This window comes from Microcebus murinus, chromosome 6 (assembly GCF_040939455.1).
Source record: "Microcebus murinus isolate Inina chromosome 6, M.murinus_Inina_mat1.0, whole genome shotgun sequence".
Taxonomy (NCBI): Eukaryota; Metazoa; Chordata; class Mammalia; order Primates; family Cheirogaleidae; genus Microcebus; species Microcebus murinus.
In genome coordinates, this window is record NC_134109.1 from 61,991,719 (window position 1) to 62,010,228 (window position 18,510).

At 38.9% G+C, this 18,510-nt stretch overlaps 1 non-coding gene across 1 annotated transcript; it reads right to left on the minus strand.

Annotated features, from left to right (window-relative positions):
• Window positions 1-14,851: 14,851 nt before the first annotated feature.
• On the minus strand, window positions 14,852-14,958 carry LOC142871608 (U6 spliceosomal RNA). Its single transcript, XR_012919845.1, has one exon. It is a non-coding gene; the product is annotated as a U6 spliceosomal RNA (small nuclear RNA).
• Between the last annotated feature and the right edge of the window lie 3,552 nt (window positions 14,959-18,510).

Sequence of the window (18,510 nt, forward strand, 5' to 3'; positions counted from 1 at the left end):
GCAGATCTTACCTTATTTTCATCATGCATTTAACAAGAATGACCCACATGTACAAAACTTCTGGATTATAAAAATGATTAAGATACATGTTTAAACAGATACCTAATATTTTAAGCTTTGGGGGAACAAAGGGTGATTGGCCCCAAGTGTACTTTTCCTCAAAGCTACATTGTTTCCTTTCTAGAGTTTTTGTTTTTAAATGGTCATAGTTTCCAGGGTAGAAGCTAATGGCTATTGGGTTGTATTCCTGCACTTAAGAGTTATAAGCAGGTACTTTTCAGGATATAATGAAGGTCTCTGACACAAATACCCTAACGCTCTTCTTGAATTAATGAGTTAAAAAAAATCCAATCACTGCAAACCTTAAAAGTTAACAAAGCTTCCCACTACAATAGCAATTTACACATTTGCCATGCTTTACAATGCACAAAGCACAAGCATTTCTCACAGATCTTCCTGTCAAACCCTCAGAAGCAAGCAGGGAAAATATTATTATCTCTCTTTCACAAGAGGATGTGGGTTGTCCAAGGGTTGGAGCTGGGGTTTGAACTCTATCAGACCCAAATATCTTTCCATGACACCCAAAACACACAATTAATTTTTTTAAAAATTTCCCTCTTTAAAAATAAATCAGAAAATGATTTGGGGAGTATACCACCCTTCTAAATGTTTTGGAATAATTTCTGCAATACAGGTATGAGTTCTCCTTTGTAAATTTGGTAGAATTCAGGTGTGAACCCATTTGGTCCAGGGCGCTTTTTTTTTCTTTTTTTTTTGGAAGATTTTTTTATTGCTGCTCCAATTTCTGTGCACAATATTGGTCTGTTCAGGAATTCTATTTCCTCCTGATGGCACTTAGGGAGATTGTGTGTTTCCAAGAATTTGTCCATTTCCTTCACATTTTGTAGTTTGGGGGCATATAGATTTTTATAGTATTCAAAAATAATGTTTTGTATTTCTGTGATATCTGTCTGTACTGACCTCTCCCTTTTCAATTCTGATTGAGTTTATTAAAGTCCTTTCCTTTCTAGTTCTTGTCAATCTACCAAGAGGGCTATCAATTTTGTTTAACTTTTCAAAAAACCAACTTTTGGTTTTATTGATCTTTTGTATAGTTCTTTTGTTCTCAATTTCATTTAGTTCTGCTCTGATCTTAGTTATTTCTTTTCTTCTGCTAGGTTTAGAATTAGTTTGCTCTTCCTTTTCCAGTTCTTTTAGACAGTTTATTAGTTTGTTGATTTGTGAGCTTTCTGTCTTTTGGGTGTGAGCATTTAATGCTATTGGTTTTCCTCTCAGGAATGCTTTTGCTTTATCCCACAGATTTTGATAACTGTGGCCCCATTATTATTTAGTTCAAAGAATCTTTTCATTTCCATCTGGATCTCCTCCTTGACTCAGCAATAGATTGTTTAATTTCCATGACTTTTGAAGTGGTGAGTGTTTCTGTTGAAAGTGATCTCTAGTTTTATACCACTCATTTTACGAAGGCATTATCACCTTGATACCAAAGTCAAGAAAAGATAAAACAATAAAAGAAAACTACAGACCAATATCCTTCGTGAATATAGATTCAAAAATCCTCAAAAAAATCTTAGCAAATCGAATCCAACAGCACATCAAAAAAATAATTCATCATGACCAGGTGGGCTTTATCCCAGAGATGCAAGGCTGGTTAAACATACGCAAATTCATAAATGCAATTCACTACATAAAGCAAGAACAAAGACCATATGATTCTCTCAGCAGACGCAGAAAAAGCATTTGACAAAATCCAGCACACTTTTATGATAAAAACACTTAACAAAATAGGCATAGATGGGACATTCCTTAAAATTATTAAGGCCATATATGATAAACCAACAGCCAATATCATACTGAATGAGGAAAAACTGAAAGCATTCCCACTTAGAACAGGAACCAGACAAGGCTGCCCACTATCTCCACTTAAATTCACCATAGTGCTGGAAGTCCCTGACAGAGCAATCAGAGAAGAGAGGGGAATTATGGGTTTCTAAATCGGGGCAGAAGAGGTCAAACTCTCACTCTTTGCTGACAATATGCTATTATATCTAGAAAATCCTAAGGATTCAACCAAGAGACTCCTGGAATTGATAAATGAATTCAGTAAAGTCTCAGCATACAAAACTAATGCACACAAATCAGTGGCATTCATAAACACCAGTAACAGTCAAGCCAAAAATCAAATCAAAGACACAACACCTTTCACAACAGCATCAAAGAAAATTAAATATTTAGGAATATATTTAACAAAGGAAGAGAGAGACATATATAGGGAGAACTATGAAACACTGAGAACAGAAATTATAGAATATCTAAACAGATGGAAATCCCTACCATACTCATGGATTAGTAGAATCAATATTGTTAAAATGTCCATACTACCTAAAGTGATCTACAGAATTAATTCAATCCCTATCAAAGTACCACCACCATTCTTTACAGATTTAGAAAAAATAATTCTATGCTTCATACAGAACCAGAGAATACCTTGTATAGCCAAAACAATCTTAAGCAAAATTAGAAGGCATCAGTCTGCCACACTTCAAATGTTACTACAAGGCTATAGTAATCAAAACAGCATGGTATTTACCCAAGAACAGAGATATAAATCTTTGGAATAGGATGGAGATCCCAGATATAAAACCATCCTCATATCATCATCTAATCTTTGACAAAGCAGACAAAAATATACACTGGAGAAAAGAATCTCTATTTAATAAATGGTGCTGGTAAAACTGGATATCCACATGCAGAAGACTGAAAACTAGATCTCCACCTCTCACCTCTCACCAAAATCAACTCACAATAGATAACAGACTTAAACCTAGGACATGAAACCTTAAGAATTCTGGAAGAAAACATTGGGAAGACTCTTTTAGACATTAGCCTAGGCAAAGAATTTATGAAGAAGACCCCCAAAGCAATCACAGCAGCAACAAAAATAAACAAATGGGACCTGATCAAATTAAAAAGCTTCTTCACAGCCAAGGAAACTATCATTAGAGCAAATAGGCAACCTACAGAATGGGAGAAAATATTTACTTTCTATATACACCATAAATGGCTAATAACAAGGATCTATATAGAACTTAAGAAAATCAACAAGAAAAAAATCAAACAACCCCATCAATAAATGGGCAAAGGTCATGAACAGAAACTTTTCAAAAGAAGACAGACTAATGTCCAGCAAACATATTAAAAAGTGCTGAACATCTCTAATCATTATAGAAATTCAAATCAAAACTACAATGAGATATCACCTAACTCCAGTGAGAATGGCCGTTATCAAAAGGTTACAAAACAACAAATGCTAGCATGGATGTGGAGAGACTGGAACACTCTTGCACTGCTGGTAGGACTGCAAATTAGTACAACCCCTGTGGAAAGTAATATGGAGATACCTCAAAGACCTAAAAATAGAAATACCTGGTGATCCAGCAATCCCACTCCTAGGCATCTATCCAAAGGAAAAAAAGACAGTCTATAATAAAGACATCTGCACTTGAATGTTTATAGCAGCATAATTCACAAATGCAAAGATGTGGAAACAAACCAAATGCCCATCAATACATGCATGGATTAATAAAATGTGGTCTATGTATGCCATGGAATACTACTCAACTATAAAAAACAATGGTGATCTAGCACCTCTTATATTATCCTGGATAGAGATTGATCCCATCCTTCAACGTGAGATAACACAAAGATGGAAAAACATCCACCACATGTACTCGCCATCAAACTAGTACTAACTGACCAACACTAAGTTGTTCACATGGTAGTAATACTCACTGGGTTGGGTGCCAGTCGAGGTGGGGTGTGGGGGGTAAACTCATAACTAATGGAATAGGAATGCACTGTATTGGGGAGGGACACACTTGTAACCTGGCTTAGGTCAGGTAAACAGCATTACATGTAACCAAAATGTTTGTACCCCCATAATATCCTGAATAAAATAAATCAGAGAGGAAGACTTGATTGATAAATACTTTATGGGCAGCTAACACTATCAAACACTACAACAGGAGCAGCCTCTGTTTTTCGGTGGACTTTAAGCTTAAACTTCCTGGGAAACAAAAACTTTCAGCCGAATGAATGAACAGAGTTAGTGAGGGAAATGAAACCACAGTGTGGATAAGGAGATGTGAACTGTGAACACTTTATGCATTGAGGTCTTAGCATGAGAAACTAACTCCCATTCACCTTTACAATCCAGGGATATACAGAGCCACTCCTAGAAGCAGTGAGGCTGGCCCATAGAAGTCATTTTATACAAGGACTTGAACAGTCTTGTGAGGAAGAAATGAGTGGACTCACAATAGGAGCCTGGGTGAGGGGACAGAGTCTGGGTGTTTGTCACTCAAATCCACCATTCTGGAATGATTCAGGAATAAATCCTAACTAGAGTAGACATGGCTGAGATAAAAAGAGCACATTAAAACAAAGAATTATCTCAGTAACATCTCCCTGAGACCTTGAGGACCCAAGGCAACACTGTTTTGTGGTACTGGTTGTGCAGTGTAAGAGCACAATGGGGTGTAGAAGTTATTTCTGAAATGGCCCCCGTGTGAGCAGAAGCAATCTTACCATGAAGTAAGTAGGGTAGAGTCATGGAAATATTATATTCTTACAGTTGTGTGGCTTTATTATACCTTAATGTATTCAGAAAGTACTGAGGTCAGACTTTGTGACAGGCATTGTTATAGATAGTTGGGATCAGCAATGAACAGAACAGATGAAGTCTTGCTCTTTGGAAGTTTTATTCTAGTTGGGGAAGACAGAAAACAAGCAAATAAATAAATATGTGTGTGATGGAGACAGTTGCCATGGAAAAAAAGCAATCCTAAATATGTATATAACTAACAACAGAGTTTCAAAATGCATGAAGCAAAAACTGTCAGAATTGAAAGGTCACATAGAGAATTCCACAATTACACTTGGAAATTCCAACAGTCTCTTCTCAATAATTGATGGAAGAAGTACAGAAAATCAGTAAGGATATACATGATTTTAACATTTTCAACTAACTTGGCCTATTAGCATTTACGGGACAGTCCTAGCCAACCACCTGCATATTCTTTTCCTGTGCACATTAAACATTCACTAAGGCATACCATATCCTGAGCCAGAAAACAAGTTTCAATAAATTTAAAATAATTGAAATCACACTACAACGGAATTAAATTAGAAAAAGAATGCAACAATACCTGGAAAAATCCCCAAATATTTGAAACTAAAAACAAACATCTAAATAACCCATGTGACAAAGAAAAAAAAAGAGAAATATTTTTAACTGAATGAAAATATAAACATAGCACATTAAAATTTGTGGGATAGAGCTACAGCAGTCCCTACAGCAGCAGTCTCCAACCTTTTGGCACCAGGGACCAGTTTCATGGAAGACAATTTTTCCACAGAGGTCGGAGGCAGGGGGATGGTCTGGGGATGATTCAAGTGCATTGCATTTATTGTGCAATCAAACCTCTCTGTTAATGATAATCTATCTGTATTTGCAGCGGCTCCCCAGCGCTAGCATCACCTCCTCAGTTCTACCTCAGAACATCAGGTAACAGATTCTCACAAGGAACATGCAGGCAGTTTACAGTTCGGTTCCCTATGAGAATCTAATGCCACCTGCTGATCTGCCAGGAGCCAGAGCTTGTGGGTGATGCCAGGGATGGGGAACATCAGTAAATACAGATGAAGCTTTGTTAGCTAGCCTGCTGCTCACCTGCTGCTGTGTGACCAGATTCCAAACAGGCCATGGACCCAGTACCAGACCAGAGTTGGGGACCACAGGCCTAGAGGCAAACGTATGGCTTTAAAAGTTTATATTAGAAAAGAAGTCTGGGGTGGTGGTCAAGCCTGTAGTCCCAGCTACTTAGAAGGCTGAGGTGGGAAGATCCTTGAGCCCAGGAGTTCAAATGCAGTGAGCTATTATGACACTGTTGTACTCCAGCCAGGGTGACAGAGCAAGACCCTATTTCTTTTTCTTTTTTTTTTTTATTTTAGGCAGAGTCTCGCTTTTTGTTGCCCAGGCTAGAGTGAGTGCCATGGCGTCACCTATCTCACAGCAACCTCAAATTCCTGAGCTCAAGCAATCCTGCTGCCTCAGCCTCCTGAGTAGCTGGGACTACAGGCATGTGCCACCATGCCCGGCTAATTTTTTTCTATATATATTAGTTGGCCAATTAATTTCTTTCTATTTATAGTAGAGATGGGTCTCGCTCTTGCTCAGGCTGGTTTCAAACTCCTGACTTTGAGCAATACACCCGCCTTGGCCTCCCAGAGTGCTAGGATTACAGGTGGCCTAAGACCCTATATTTAAAAAAAAAAAAAAAAGAGGAGGAGGAGGAGAAAAAGAACAAGAAGGAGGAAGGAAGGAAGGAAGGAAGGAAGGAAGGAAGGAAGGAAGGAAGGAAGGAAGGAAGGAAGGAAGGAAGGAAGGGAGGGAGGGAGGGAGGGAGGGAGGGAGGGAGGGAGGGAGGGAGGGAGGGAGGGAGATGACGAAGACTACAAAGAAGAAGAAAGGTCTAAAATTAATAATCTAAACCTCTACCATAAGAAACTAGAGAAGAAAGAGCAAATTAAGCCTAAAGTTTAATTTGTAAACAGAAAGTTTAAAGTAAACAGAAGGAAGTAATAAAGAGCAGAAATTAACGACAGAAAATGAACAAGCAGTAGAAAAAAAAGAAATACTCATTGTATACAACCACAATGAGTAAGATGTGCAATGTTTGGGGGATGGACATGCCTGAAGCGCTTACTCAAGGGGGTAGGGGGTCATGGGCAATATAAGTAACCTTAACACTTGTACCCCCATAATATGCTAAAATAAAATAAATAAATAAATAAAAATAAATAAAAAATACAATAATATTGATAAAATTCTAGCTAGACAGATCAAGAAAAAAAGAAAGAAGATACAAATTACCAACATTAGGAATAAAAAAGGAGACCACAATATAGAGACTAGAGAGATTAAAAGAAAATAAGGTAATAATTATAAAAAACTTCATGCTGCTGCTTCAGGACAAAACTACTCTTTTCCTTGAAAAAAAATAGAAGCACATACAGAGTTATATTTCTCTGAAACTACTGTATCTAAGTATAGTCTTAATCATTTATAATAATTATAACTTTTAAACAAAGTAACTGCTATTTTGCAGAGAAAACTGGTGGGGGGGGGGTGGTGGATAATTGTGAATTGTCAAACCCCAGCATTTTATCAGACTAGCAGAGCTCATGAACACACATCATACAACTTTCTACAGTCACTGATATCTTTTATACAACTTCTCAAAGGGGCAAAAATTACTATGTTCATTAATGTGACCCAAAGATATAGCCTATCTATAGCTTATGAAAATAAAAAACAAAAGTAAAGTTAAAATTATGCTTAATGGTTAATATGTTAGTATGCTATCTTACTTAGAAATGATCTAAGTATACAATAATTTTCTATTAATTAGCCCAATTTAATACTGATCCAAGATTTTAAGTTATCTAGATCTTGGAAATTGATTTCCAACCTGACATGCTACAGAACAATTACTAACCAAAAAAAAAAGCATCTGAATAAAGATTCAATTTGGTCAAACACAAATTTATATTTTTCATAAGCAATCATTAATAGAAGCAATGCTAGCTTATTTGATTAGTAAACCTGTATATGTTTAGAAAAAAACATACCCAAATACAATAAAAATATGTACTTGTATTATATATAACACTGATAAATCAGAGAAGCTGTTTTTATTAAATCAAAATTAATAAAATAGTCTAGTTTATGAAAGATTTGTGTAGATCATGTGAAATTGAATTCTTAACATGCTTTTGAGCTGGTTGCTTTCAAAATACTGTTTAAATCTAGCACATTCAAATTTTTAGAAATTCCATTTCCTTATTTGCTGGGAATTATTGGAATACCATAGTTTTATAAGCACTTATTTATCTATTAAACCAATGAGAACAGGGCCTCTTTAATTTAGGAAATTTTATAATCTAAGTTATTAATACCATGTGGATTTTGGAAAACATTACACATCATACAATGAAAAATAAAGACCTTTCTGAATTACAAACATACAGACACAGAGTTTATAGCTCCAATTCTAAAATTTCAGTCATGAGTCAAGAGTAAACACAAAAGCACAAAAAATTTACCAGTTCAGATATCAAAGAGCTCTTCCCCTTCTTGGTGGGCACAACATTCTTAATTGATTGGCCCAAAATAGATGAAAAGCACAAAAACAAGACTAACAAACTAGTTTCACTGTAGTCTCTCACCCAACAGAGACTAGATGTCTATAAATCATTAGTCCATTCACAGAGTTGACCAAATGGTTAGACCAAAACACCAAATTCCTAATCATTGCTACCAAAAGTGGACACTGACTTGTTGGCTGGAAACAAAGCAAAAACAATCCACAAACTTACTAGAGAAGAATATTAAAATTAGAAAGACAGAGTAACCAAAGTTCTGTCATGGGAAGCCAAGAAAAAAATATGCCTGGGTAAAAGCAGCCCCCAAGCTTCTCTGGTAAAAAGTATATCTGGTTTTGTTAGGTGAATGTAGTAAGCAAATCAGAGGACGCCCTCCAAATTTGTAAAAGACAATTAAAAAAAAAAAAGGTAAAATCATGCCTATCACGTAGATAAAAAATGAACATGTATTAAAGATTTTATTTAACATATTAATCAATGTAGGAACATGGTAAATGTTATAACCAGTTCAAGAAAAATCAAAAAAGCACAAATTTCTATGGAATAAAGGAATGTTGAGATGAATGTGGAATTGGAAGCAAAACTAGCTTCTTCCATAGTGATAGAGAGAAGTCAATTGAAATTTTGGTTAGGACAGAATTTTCATGTCTATGAACCAGAATTATTAACTGGTATCAATTATCTACAGTTTACAGAGTTATAAAATAGCTTCCATAGAATTGGAATCAGATTTTGGTTTACAGACAATGCAGTTTTCCACCTGGGCACAAGTTTTTCCTATACAAGGGACGCCTCTCCTGTGAGACTAGAAGAGAGTAAGTATGTACATAGGTAAGTTCGCAGTAATTACATGAATTAAGGAAGTTCATCTTTGACAATCTGTTTTTTCCTTCAGTGAAACACAACATGAGGTTATCTGCCACAAATTAAGGGAACTGGTTGCTGTGAAAGGGCTCCACACACAAAAATATCTCACATCAACCTTACCAGAGTGACTTTCTTGTTTCATTCAAAGTAGCCACTAAAACACAAATAAGTCATCTGGGAGATATGCCCAATCATCCTTTGAATGCACTGCCATAGGCCAATCCCCTGGAAACTGTAAGAAGTTGGGTCTGGGAATCTATCGATAGGCAAGCTTGGGAAATACTGCTCTAGCATATTTTAGTTTATAGGACTAGGTAGCAGAACCCTAAAGAAATAAAACCCAGACTGGTGAGTTTTTAAACATCCTTGGAGTTCTAAGTGAGACATTTAGGAGGAGTCCTGGGGAGCCACTGGGCACAACATGCGGGAAGGGGATATGACCATAAAAGGAAGGAAGTGGCAAAGGTGGGGAACTCAAGATAAGCTTCACCTGATGTATATTGTCTGATGGAGGAAAAAAAAGCATGAGGGAAGAAAGAAAGGTGCTGACAAGCCCAAAGCAGATCTTACAAAGGCTGAGAGCTCATAGGAAAGGAGGAGAGAGAGAAGCAGACAAAGAATGCAAAAAGAGATATCCAAGCCCCACTTAGAACAATTAAATCAGAATCTTTTGCTGGGTGCAGTGGCATGCGCCTGTAATCCCAGCTACTTGGAAAGCTGAGGCCAGAGGTATGGCTTAAACCCAGGAGTTCAAGACCAGCCTGGGCAACACAGTGAGACCCAACCACCCCCAATCTCAAAAAAAAAAAGGAAAAAGAAAGAAAAAGAAAAGAAATGAGACTCTTCAAGCATTGGTATATTAAAAAGGTCTTGTGTTGATTACAACCTGTATCCCAGGTTGAAAACTGTTCCCCAGCTTGAGTTCACCAATTTCATACCAGGTGAAGCTGATCATTGATGCTGTGGTTCTAAGTGATTCATCTGTTCCCTGCTAATGAGGACATGTGGATTTGGGTTAAGTTTCTTCTTTTTAATTAGAGCAAAATTCCTGAAGGGGAAATGCCTTGCGGTTTTGACTTTCAATTGTGTCACATCACTGAATGTTCCTTTTCGGTGAATAAAAAGAACAAGGTAGACTTTCTACTTATCAGTGTGTGTTCATTGTTACAGTCAAACGAGCAGAACTCAGAAATAAGGCTGTAAAATGGCAGGCCTGAAGTCTTTATTCTTCTTTTCTCTGTAACCTACTGCAAACAGGGGTGACCTAATAACACTACAAGTGGTGCAATGGACAGAGCAATGGACTTGGCCTCAGAAGATGACCTCAGAAGATGGTAGGACCAAGGCCGGTATTCCCCTAGGAAGTCAATACATTCATCACAGGCTGTTTCCTCCTCTGAAAAATTAGATACATCTCTTTGGATCTGAAATGTCATTGGTTGTAAGATGCACCATAGTTTTACATACCACTAAGAAAAGGTAGTTGTTTTAGTCCACTGTTAATGTAAATAATTTAAATTATTATGCTTATTGGTAATAGAGTCCAAATATTCCAGAATATAAAAGTATAACTTTTTTCTTATTAAAAATCTGATAAGCTGAGAAAAACAGTTTTAGTAAATCTCTCCTAAAGCAAATTTGTTAACAATGCCTATTAAGACTCATCTTTCTTCTCAAATGAGTCAAATCTGAACTCAAGATACAAAAGATTATTTAACTAAATGGCCACCTACTTCATCACTTTCCTATATGACTTCTAAAAGATGTGATAAAGAACACTACTTACCCTTAAAAAGTTATTAGAAATTCACATATAATTAAGCAATGGTAACAAGAGTAGAATTGTTTTTGTCAAAATGCAAATATGGGATCTGAAATATTTTTGAGTTTAGCAGAAGCCAATAGTGTTTTAATGCTGGAAATGTGCAGTGTGAAGACACGAGTGTGATTATAAAGGTATAAGGTGAGCTGGGTAAACTGTTCAGTTAGTGATGTATGAAATATAGATGGGGAGATGCAGGATAGGGAAAAAGAAACATGAAGAAAAGGCGATAAGGGAGGACAAGGGTTTGAAGAAAAGAGAACTGTGTTAACAGAAATGAGAGAACAGGGTAAGAAAATCCAAGGTGTTAAATTTGAACACCCTAGCACATTGTCCTACTGAATGAGGCTTTCAATAAATGTATAGGCTGACAGAAAACAACATTCAGAAAATATCCAGAAAAGAAAAATCAGCCTACCTTCAAACAGAGATAAATGGGGAAGTGAGGAAGAGCTACTTTTGCTTTTCCAATTTATTCCACATAAGAAAGTGTAGCAGAATATGGGAGAGGGCCTCAGGGCCAGCATCAAGCAGATGGAGAAGAGCCTCTTAGCAGTGAAAATACAGACTAGACTAGATTAAAGCTGTGCTTACCCAGTTCACCTATGCCTTTATAATTACATTCATGGCTTCCCACTGTACATTTGCAACACTACAACACTATTGGCTTCTGCTAAACTTAAAACATTTAAGATTCCATATTTGCATTTTGACAAAAACAACTTTAGCCTAAGTAAGAAAGGTAATTTGTTAGGTCAAGTAACCAAACTATGGAAACCATCTGGTCACCAGATTGAATGATCCAGAGACTCAAGTGATATCAACGCTCTTTGTTTCTTTTCCAGGTCTTATTCTCTCAATTCTCTTTCATGGGGCACATAACTTGGCCACCATAGGCCTTGGGGTTACATCCTTCTAACTCACAAGACAAGAGTAAGGAACAAACATTGGTCAACTGGTACAAAGGTATAACTAGGTAAGAGGAATAAATGCTGGTGTTCTATTACACAGTAGTGTGACTATGGTTAACAATAAAATATTGTACACTACAAAATAGCTAAAAGAGAGCTTTTGAATGTTCTCATCACAAAGAAATGATAAATGTATGAGGTAATGGATACACTACCCTGACTGGATCTTATACAACATAAATATGTAACAAAACATCAAATTGTGCCCCACAAATATGTACAAATACAATGTGTCAATTAAAAACAAAGCTAAAACCAAACCACCATACCCTCTACTTGGATGACGTTCATCAGTGTATTCTAAAACTGTGGTCCACAACCTCTGGGCCGGGACCAGTACCAGGCTGCACAGCAGGAGGTAGGGGGATAGGGGGGGCTTGTTAGCAAAGCTTCATCTGTATTCACAGCAGCTCCCCACGGCTTGCAGCACTGCATAAACTCCGCCTCCAGTAAGGTCAGCCCTAGCCATTAGATTCTCATAGGAGCTGGAACCCTACTGTAAACCATGCATGCCAGGGATGTAGGCTGCTTGTTCCTTATGAGACTCTAAAGATTGATGATCTGAAGTGGAGCTAAGGTGGTGATGCTAGCTGAGGAACAGCTGCAAATATAGAGATGTGACTGCACAATAAATGTAATACGCTTGAATCATCCCGAAACCATCCCCGCCCCCCGCAGCGTTTTCCCATCCCACCCCAATCCCGTAAAATTGTCTTCCATGAAACCAGTCCCTGGTGCCAAAAAAGTTGGGTACCGCTGTATCTAAAACACTGAAGATGAAAGATTCACGGGAAACTTTACAACAGAGGGGTCAGACTGCTGACCCCACCGGAACCCACAGGTCAGGGTTGGGCAACACTAACACCGCGACAGCCAGACAGTAAGTTCCTCCGGTGGTAAGAAGTACACGCTCTACCAGTGAACCGTGCCTGCTTAAAATATCAACAAAATAGAACCCGAGTCTCATTAAGCCTTTAGATCTAACCATAAATTTTCAAGAAACATGAAGGATAAACAAGTTAAATCACATCATCAGTAAAAAGTGAGCCAAATCCAAGATTTGTAACATTCCACAGGGCAAATATCCTGTTTCCTCAATTTATCTGTGCCATGACGAGAAATGAGGTGAGGACCAGAACTGGATAATAGAGACCCAAGAGTATAACCAAATACTATGTGGGACTATAGCAACCAAAGACAATGTGGGACCTTGTCTGGATTCCTATGACAATTCAACTATATATAATAAGACATCTCTGAAACAAAGAAATTTGAATGTAGACTGAATATTAGGTGATATTAAGAAATTACCTCAACTTTTCTAGGTGTGATAATGGTTGGCTGATTACTTTTGTTTTTTTTTAATACTAATCACAAAAAGCTTAAGTGGCTTAACGACCTGCTTTAAAGCCGTCGAGCCGACCCTGGGCTTGCAGTCTTCGCGCCACAGCAGCCTGACATGGCGTCTTGGGCTTGCCTGGGCCCTCGAAGGCGCCGCGCGCTCCGGGGAAGCAGCAATGCCGGCTGCTCCCGGCATGCTCCGCGAGTGGAGCTCTGCGGCTGGAGAACTCCGGCCTGGGTCCCGCGCTGGGGCCCCTTACCCAAGATGCCCCGGGAGCTAATTTGCATGTCCCACCCAACAGGTATACCCACAGGTCAATCGCGGCCAGGCGCGGCGGCCTGGCGATCACAGCGACGAAGTTGTGAGCTTCTTGATGTGGTTTCCTCGCATCACACGTCTCTCAAAGCTCTGAGGATGGGAAAAACGCGCAGTTGGGTCACCGTAAGTAACAAAGGCCAGATGCCATCGGCCTTATATAGGCTGTGGTCGGGAGGATGTTATGCTCACTTCTGTATGGTACAGCAAAGATCAGTTTTAGCCCCTGCGCAAGAATAACACACAAATTCAGCTCGTGTTTTTGCCACAGCCCTGGGAAGTTCGCTTCACTATTTACTGACGAGCGCTTAGGAAACAATGTGAGGCTAAAGCAAACTGGGTGGCACCTGATAATGAAATTGTGATTTTTACTCAAAATATTCGTGTTAGGCGGTCTATAAAATGAAAATGAAAACAGATCAGAATTAACACGTGTAATGTGTGCAAATATGTTAGTGCGAATCCCGGAAATGGATAAAGATCAATTTGTGCCTCCTTCACTGAACTTACAAATCTGAAACTGACTTATGGTATTGTCTCCCCCAACAACACGAACTCCAGAGGCCCAGGTAGGTTGGCTTTTGTTCACTAGAAGATGGCCTGGCACATGTATTGCTCCATGAACCCTTACTAAATCATCGCAAAATTAATGAGTTCTTATTAAAGGAACAAAACATTAGCGTTCATTTCTTGCGCCTACTTTGTGCTGTTCTCAATCATCTTAGACCTGACTGCTTTCACCTTTCTCTTAGACTGCCATCTGCACAAAGGCAGAGACTGTTACTCAGAGCCAGTGTTATCGGGTAAGATTGACGTTGGCCTATGCCTATAGGTTCTAGACGTCCAGGACCAGCTGAATACTGGCCAGAAGCAGCGAGCCCATTAAGATCTGTTTTCACAAATACTCTGTTTTTATGTAGCCTGTAAGGAGAACTCAGAAATACCGGTTTGCATAAATTGGACAGACTCTGTGGTGGGTGATGTGATTAAGAGAAAAGTTCATTGCCCAAACCAAGAGCAGATCTTAATCAATAAAAACAAGTATCTGGATGCAGATACGAGTACCACCTAGGTAATTTCACTCATAGGAACGTGACCAGGGCGCTGCAGAGACGCCAGGAGGCTATGGATGCAAGGTGGCTCCTTTGGGCAACAAGACCAGTAAGCAGGCCCATACAGCTTCGCAGGGGTCCACGTAGCCGCAGCTAAGAGCAGGAAACGTCGCAGGCCCTGTTGGTATACCTCTAGAAATACCGCTGTGCTTCGTGGTAGGACCATGAGCTGGGTAAAAATATGGAACGCTTCACGAATTTGCGTGTCATCCTTGCGCAGGGGCCATGCTAATCTTCTCTGTATCGTTCCAATTTTAGTATATGTGCTGCCGAAGCGAGCACAAGTTTTCTTCTGCCCACAGCCTATATAAGGTGGGTGGCCTCTCGACTCTCTTACTTACGGTGACCCAACTGCGCGCTTTCCTGTCTACCTCAGAGTCTTTAGGGATGTTTGATGCAACGAAACCACATCACGAGGCTCGCAAGTTTGTCGCTCCGATCGCCAGGCCGCCGCGCCTGGCCGCGATTGACCTGTGGGTATACCTGTTGGGTGGAACATGCAAATTAGCTCCCGGGGCACCTTGGGTAAGGGGCCCCAGCACTAGACCCTAGCCCGGGCCGGCGAGTTCTCGGGCTGCAGAGCTCCACTCGCGGAGCATGCCGGGAGCCTCGTTGTTGTCCGGCTCCCACAGAGCAACAAGGACCTGGCTGGTTCGGATCAGGCGTCGTCTTTCCGAGGTCCTCTGGGAGCTGAGGAAGTGATTGGCCTGCTAGAGTCACTAGTGTCCTTTGTTGAGCAGGGGTCTTCCCAGAAAAATATGGAACGTGTCACCAGTATTTCACCCTTGACACTGGGGCCTTGTGCCAGATGCTTGGCTGCTGGGAGATTCTTCCCAAAGACTCGACCACTCAGTTCCGCAACGGTACGCACCACACTCTAGGTTGGCCCTGGCTCCGCACGAATCAGCGCGAGTGTCTAGGTCCCGTGTCGGGGTCACACGAGGTTGGCCTGGGCGGTCACGCCCTTCCTCTCCGCGGTTTCCCCGCAGGTGACTCACTGCCCGTGTCCATTCTGCGCAGGCGCCAGTGGGATCAGGGGCGGAGGAGCCCGGACGAGTGGCCACGACCCTTCACAGGTGCCGCACCACCCCTGCCCCAACACTGAAGGCCAGGCTGAAGCCCACCCATTTGGCCTGAGAGGTGGATTTGAGAATTGCACTTAGGGTTGAACTGGAGCATCATTCTTGTACTTCCGTATACCTCCCAGCACTCTCACCCTTACCCTGTTATTGATACAAACCTGCAGGAAACCTACTTACAAGAAATCCCTACACTTGTGTTTATATATGTAAAAAAAAAAAAAAAAAAGAAATCCTCTGTTAGTGTTAAATATTCTGATTTTAACTGCAGCAGCAATCATGCTGTTCAAGTCATAGCCCTGTGAGTTATGGAATGAAAACCAGAAGTCAAAGACTCTGGTGTTGATGTGGTTACAGTATTCTACGTATTGAAATAAGTGAAAGGCAAATATTTGCCTCAGTTGTGTCAAAACGGTACCTTTAATAAGGAATATGGCACATTTATATAAAATAACTGGAGTTTTGCTTTTTTTTCTCCTTCATGTGGTCGTCCTGTGACACAATGTTTTGAAGTAAAAACCTGCTAAAAGATAAGTAATTTTGAGAGATTTTAAAATTGGTACCCATTTTTCCATGTACCAAAAGAAAATAGTGTGAAATCATGTAAGAGTTTCTGGTATTACTGAGACCAAAACAAAGATGGGAAGAGAAAGCCCACAGGGATTGTTGCTAACCCTGTCTTTCTGTGTTTATAGTTATAATATTCATATTTTCCACCTTTTGAAAAGTAATCAAAACACTATGTTCTCTTCCCCCATAAAAAATTAGGCAAAATGTCATTCTTATTGAGTCAAATTGCCCAATTACAAATAAAATATGCTTTAATATATTTCTTCTAATGGCCTGTCTTTCCAATAAGCTATTTCTGGCTTTCTGACTTCAAAGCTATCAAGTAGTAAATTGATGTTCAATTTTATGATTTGAAGAAATATTTCAAAATCTTTTCATGTTCTCACTCTCTTAAAAATATTACAACTAAACAGTTTATTAAAGGATATGTGGTTAGAAGAATTGATAGTTAGAAGGATGGTCAGAATTACAGCGTCATGAACTTGATGTCCCTACAGGTTGTACGCTTTTTCAGAGTTAGGCTATACTACTGGATGACCACTTATAAACTTTTTATATTCTGAAAAGAGGGAAAAGGTTTACCACATACAGAAAAAAAAAAATGAAGGTTGGCAGGAGATCAAATCCACTGAGGGAAAAAAATCTTTGCATTTTTATTGTTTGAGGACTGAGTCTTGCTCTGTTGCCCCAGCTTGAGTGCAGTGGCATCATCCTAGCTCACTGCAACCTTGAATGCCTGGGCTCAAGGGATCCTCCTGCTTCAGCATCCCAAGTAGCTGGGACTATAGGTATGGGTCACCATGCCTGGTTAGCCAGTCTGGCTCTTGCTCAGGCCAGTCATGAACTATCTGACCTCAATCCAGTCTTGGCCTCCCAGAGTGCCAGGATTACAGATGTGAGCCACCATGCCTGGCCTGGAAAACCCTTTGTAAATCATTTTATATTATCAGGTATATAGAGAAATAGCAAGAAAACTTAATTTCAGAATTGTGGCATTAATGAACAATGTAATAATGTTCAAAGAGTTAGGACAGAATTTCTACAAGGTGATTTATATATATGACACCTTTTAAAGCATAAATTTCTCCCTAGACTTCTAGTGTTACTTAAATTACTTCTCTTGTTCTTTAAATATATATAAACATAAAACTGGGTATAAACTCCTTTTTCTTATAGCTGTTATACAACTTTAAAACCAAAGCAGATTTACAAATTAAATACAAAACTACAACTCAATAAAATTCAAATTAACAACATTAATTTATTTTATAGATGATGTGTTTGGCCGAAACTAAATCACCGTTGTTGAATGTGCTAGAGGAAAGACATAACCTCAAGGTACAGCAGAGAATAGATGGGATCTGAGAGTCTATGAAATATGGCAGTTTAAGAAAATCAGTCCTCATACTTAACGCTGCCAGTGTTAAGTATGCTCACTGCCAGTGAGCAATTTTTGAATGCCAATACAATTACTTGATGACTCTTTAAACCTATATTATTTAATTCAACATAGAGTTAGCATAACAATATAATTGAAATCACCACTAGATATATATCCAGTCAAATTCTGCTGAAATTTTGGAGTAGGAAAGATTAATGAAAGTTACTTTTAAATTCTTAGGAATATTTTTAAGCTATTTTTTTTAGTTTCATCCCTGAGTTCATGGACTACTGAAGGCAAAGAAGGAATAAGTCTTCTCATTGTGTTTTATTTATATCTGCTTGGGATTCTGTTTGGCCAATATTCCAACAATTGTTGGCAAGAGAGAAAGAAAAGGATTAACAAAGAGAGTCTGTGTACTTAAAAATTCCCTCTCACCCCCAAAACAAGGCAGACAGGTTTCTGTAGTGAAATAAGTCTAACCAAGGCATCACATGCCTTGTGGTTTTTCACACAGACTCAGCACTGCATTTGCCATAAATGAAGTTTGACAGAGCAGAATTTCAAAAATGGAATTAGTAGATACTGAAAGTGACTCATTTATAACATTTCACAATTAATCATAAATAAAATGTTAATGTTATTGTTTCCATTTTAGAATATTCAAATTACTGTTATACCTTTACTTATACAACATGTCCTGAAAGCATTTGGCTTTTGCCTGGTACAAATACATCATTTACATTATTCAATCTACCTTTTTTCATTTCTTATTAGCCCCTACAAAGTAGTACATTACTCAGC